Below are 5,270 nucleotides of genomic sequence, written 5' to 3'. Positions count from 1 at the left end.
AATAAAAAATCAATATGTTCTTCATCTTCTCCTAATATCATTCGTGCCCCTTCCTCTCTGAAGCACACCAAAACGGCAAAACTCTAGCAATAATTGAATGCATTGATCTCGGTAGCTAGCCACCCATGGAATTTAAAGAACCTAAAGAAGAAGGAAGGCTAAATCACTCAACTCGGCAAACGCTGCGTCTTTCTCCTCTATGGAAGTTCTTTGAATGCCCATTCGTCCTCCATCGTCGAGCCCCGTCCAGCGCCTCTTCCTTTCTGGCAGCCACCGCGTCTTCCTCCACTCCTCCCTGCACTCTGCCACTCTCTGTCTGCATCATAAAGAATGGAGCCTCTGACTCAGGTTGGTTCTTGATTTTTTTTTGTCTGATTTTTCACTGCTTCTATTTGTTTTTCTGTCCTGTTCTTGAGTTAATTCTAGTTTGTTCCTAAGTATTGTAGTCAAAGACCATTACCGATTGATCGGCCAAAAATTAAACTGAGAATTTTCATAAATATGGGCACATGTCTACAATACATATCTGCAATTTCTATTAAAGGTTCTCATTTTGTAGGATGAAATGAATTTTTAAATTTCTTTGCTTTTCCCTTAATTTTGCTTTTGATTCCAAAACCTTTTGGTGTATTATACAAAACAATGGTCTTGGTTCAAAATATGGTACTACTAAACAAAACTTTATGTGATGTTCTATGACAGCAAAAAAATTAAATAAGTAAATAACTTTTTTATTAAAATGCAAATGATGTAGAGTACATAGGAATACCGGTTTGAGTCTTGAAGCATGGTTGCATCAGGTCCTTGTCTCTCACAACTACATGCATTGGACATAATGCTTGAAGAATTTCAGTTTGCTTGCTGCGACAGCGCTTTAACTGTGTCGTAAGTCTTTTTTTAATTTATTTTTTTCTCCAGCAATGCAGTAAGCTTTATTACCACTCTGTTTGATGAAGAGAACTAAGTAAGGATCAATAAGACATGAAGTGCTAAAAAATCACAATTCACAACACATTAAAGACTTGATGTCCATGTGCATAATGCAAGAGAGATTTGTGTAGCATGCATAGCAATTACCAAGTAAGTATTTTTCTTAGGCAAGATTATAATAGCAATCACCACGAATGAAAGAAAATAATGCAAATTACGTTTTCGCTTATCACTCAAGCAATCTTGAGACAAGTATTGCAGTGCAAAACAAGTCACGTCCAGAATGATTGGTGGGGATGTGAGAAATTTTGGGCCAAATTTTCTTGTCCTTGTACGTGTGATGAACATTTTAATCTGTCGATGCTGTTGTGCAGTAAAACATTTGTAGCAAAATTTGTAATGATCTCTTTTAACATTGCTACAAACTGGTTCTTGTACTTGTGATAAAAAATAATAATAACACATGGTTTCCTAATAAATTGAGTGATTAATAGTGTGTGATTCTTCACTTCTATTGAATCAACAACTATAGTATTTGCCTATAAAGATGCCTTCTTGTTAGATTCTATATATTCATGCCTTCACGGTTCATAGGCAAGATACTTAACCAGTATTTTACAGTATAATACAAAATTTGTTTTTCAGCCTAAGAATAAGTATTCAAATCAAAGCTACAAAGAAATCTCAAAACTTACAAGCACTAAGAAGCATACATACACGACTCTTGCATTGTACAAGGACATAGACACATCAACAAAATGAAATCAGTGATACTCGTTTACAGACTTTGTGGCAGTTCTACTTGAGAGCTAAGATCACAACCACACCTCCAAATTGAAGAACTATGAGCGAAGAATCTCCACTTAAACAAGAAAAGGTTTGATTATACTATCATTCATTTGATCAGGAATACACTAACTGGTAGCTTGATCATGGATGTCTTTTTCTTTGTCTCTTGCTGCCTAATTCAATGTTGTTAGTTACTTAGTTATGATTTAATGTCTAAACCACTCTTCTTTAGTCTTATACAGCTTTTCACTCTGGTGATTGACATAATTGCCTTGCATCTCTAAAATAAGGTTGTTCTTGCATCCAAGAATAAGTATTTTTTCTCATAATTATTACTGTTATTATTGTTATCATTATACTCAAATAAGCACACTAATGAGCTTGTTGCTATCAAATATATTGAGAGAGGTGACAAGGTTTGAGCTTCGAATTTCTTTCTGATTCCTCTTTTTGTTATTGTCTATTAATTGTTATTGCAGTGTGTTTGGTTTGTGTGTATTAGTGTGGGTCATGAACTCATGATTTGGCAGTTGAGTTATTGACTTTCAATTTTAATGTCAAAGATCATCCCTTTTTTGCTTATTTTTGTTACTTGAAAGCTTTTGTTGATTTGTATCATAGTTTTAAGCTGAGATTACTCTGCAATAAGTACGATTTTGAAAGATTTACTGGTAAATGCAATTGATATTGGACATAATTAACTGATCTTGTGGTGCTGTTGAGTGAATTGATGTTAAGTTATTAACTTCAATTTCTCTTAACAGATAGATGAAAATGTGAGAAGGGAAATTATAAATCACAGATCACTGAGGCATCCAAATATTGTTAGATTCAAAAAGGTCTGCTATCTGTATACTCCCAATGAATTGTTCTATTTAGTTCTACTTAAGCTGTAATTTGATAAGTTATCTTACTGGGCGAGTATAGGTCATATTAACCCCTACACATTTGTCTATTGTGATGGAATATGCTGCTGGTGGAGAGCTATTTGAGTGAATATGCAATGCAGGACGGTTCAATGAGGATGAAGTTCTTATCTACTGCATTTTGTTTAGTTGCATCATACTGCTGTTGCCATTATATGTTATATAATGCCTATTATTAATTATTTTTCATTTCAGGCGCGCTTCTTCTTCCAACAACTTATCTCAGGGGTTAGCTATTGTCATGCAATGGTATCAAGTTTGGAACTTTCGTGCATTTGTTTTACAGAATATATAGGCGAGAAGTCTAACCTGAATTTCTCTGTTTATCTTCTTTAATGTAGCAAGTATGCCATCGTGACTTGAAGTTAGAGAACACATTACTAGATGGCAGTCCAGCTCGTTGATTAAAGATATGTGATTTTGGGTATTCTAAGGTTGGCCTCTTTTTTCTTGCTACTTTTATCTGTTAAAAATCTTCAGTTAATTGAAATTTCCATTTCCTCCAAGATCAAGCAAATTTATTTCTCTGATAAAATTTGTGATATCTATAACACAAATCTTTGCTATTTTTCTTTCGCAATCCTTAGTGCTACATTCACAACCAAAATCTAAAGTTGGTACCCCTGCATACATTGCTCCGGAAGTTCTACTCAGGAAGGAATATGATGGCAAGGTATTTTTCTGCTCTGAGGCCAAATAAATATATCACTGTGAAATTCTAATAATTTCCAATTGAGATGTACTTTGATTAGCTTATGTGTCTGCATATTTTTTATTTCCATCTTATTACACCTTCCAAACACATCCATCTGCTAATTGGTACAATATGCCAACTTATTTTCAAGGAAAGCATTATATGTCTTGTTCACTTGTTTAGCATCATGCTATCATCCACTTGTTTTGTTTAATATAATTGGATCGCCACTGCATAAAGATCTACTATATAACCTTCAGCATAGTACAAGTGATTATATACTTGTCATACTTCAAATATTAGATGTTAATGCACAATAACTGCATTCATAGGCTGGCTAGCATTGTTTTCTTCTTTACTAATGCTTTACACTGATGCTGCTTCTCGATTATGGCTCAGATTGCGGATGTGTGGTCTTGTGGTTTGACCTTATATGTCATGTTGGTGGGCTCATACCCTTTTCAGGATCCAGATGAACCAAAAATTTCCAGAAGACAACTCATGTAGCCTTTTGCATCCTTTCTGGTTAATGCGGCAATATCATTGAATTCCTTTTCTAAAACTATTGATTTTTTCTTGCAGAGAATTTTGAAATCCAGTACTGAATTCCTGACAGTATTAACATATCACCTGAATGCCGTCATCTGGTCTCAAGGATCTTTGTCGCTGACCCTATGCAAGTCAGTTTCTATTATGACATTTTTCCTTAGACAACTGAATTGGATTTTAAATGTTCTAATCTACAATTTTGCCGTATTTTCTTTCTTTTCTTCTCTTGTTACCGTGCACATGTGGCATTAACATTGCAGTTGGAAACTAATGTTCTTTTAAAAGCAGAGAATAAACATTCCTGAGATTAGAAACCATCCGTGGTTCTTGAAGAACCTCCCAGCTGATCTCATGGTTGACTATACAAACACCCAGTTTGAGGAGCCTGAACAACCAATGTAGAGCATTGAAGAAATCATGCAGTTAATTGCCGAGGCTACAATTCCTGCAGCCAGAACTCAGTCTTTGAACCGTTATCTTAACGGCAGTTTGGATATTGACGACATGGACGAAGACTTAGAGCTCGATGATCCTGACCTTGATATCGATAACAGTGGGGAAATAGTTTATGCAATGTAAGCATATTAAAGAAAAAGGAAAATTGGCTTATTTGACTAATTTTAGTGTTTAAATATCTTGGGTTTAATTTGTACAGGGTGTAGAATATGTAGTTGAAGAAAAATATTTTAATTCAAGAAGCAAGAGTACTTAACTAGAATGTTTTATGAGATCCATCCTGCTTTGCTTGTATTTTGTGATCTTTGTTCAGTTTGTTGATTACATATGGTGCTCTATATATTTATTGTGTTATCTTGCATATCTTCAACCTTCATGTAAGTAATGCTTTGTTCTTGTCATATGATCGATCACTTGATTATTTTCTGGAATCTATCACGAGTTTTGATCCCCTTGCTATGGATTTGGTGCTGTTTACTTTTGATTAATCCATGCTTAATCAGTGCATTTGCTTATGTGAAAAAAATGAACAGTTTAGGTTTTCGAATGCTTGAAAATTAAGTAGTGAAGTGCATAATTGATGAAAACTTAGCGCTCTTTTTACTTATCAAAATATAAAATCAAATTTCTGTTGGTTATGTCCTTGTGTTAAAACTTCGATTGGAAAGCATTCTTATCCAAATGGTCCTATTTGTATTTGGCATTCTTATCCAAATTACTCTTTTCAATAATCTTTTTTTTTCTCACCAGCTTTTGCATTTTTTATTTTGGGTAATACTATTCTCATATATCATAATAACTATCATTATCACAATAAAGAATAACAAGAATAAAATTAAAAGGGGAAAAATGGGATAACTTCAAAAAATTTGTTGTATAAAGATTAAATTCAAAATAAAATAGTATGTACATGAATTGGATATTGA

At 33.9% G+C, this 5,270-nt stretch overlaps 1 long non-coding RNA gene across 1 annotated transcript; it reads left to right on the top strand.

The window, feature by feature from the left end:
- Window positions 1-997: 997 nt before the first annotated feature.
- LOC107458432 (uncharacterized) lies at window positions 998-3,842 on the top strand. Its single transcript, XR_008001228.1, has 8 exons — window positions 998-1,080; window positions 1,576-1,807; window positions 2,484-2,558; window positions 2,647-2,748; window positions 2,841-2,894; window positions 2,987-3,079; window positions 3,233-3,318; window positions 3,739-3,842. It is a non-coding gene; the product is annotated as an uncharacterized LOC107458432 (long non-coding RNA).
- Window positions 3,843-5,270: the final 1,428 nt, after the last annotated feature.

This window comes from Arachis duranensis, chromosome 7 (assembly GCF_000817695.3).
Source record: "Arachis duranensis cultivar V14167 chromosome 7, aradu.V14167.gnm2.J7QH, whole genome shotgun sequence".
In the NCBI taxonomy this organism is placed as follows: domain Eukaryota; kingdom Viridiplantae; phylum Streptophyta; class Magnoliopsida; order Fabales; family Fabaceae; genus Arachis; species Arachis duranensis.
This window is presented reverse-complemented; position numbering and strand designations above follow the sequence as displayed.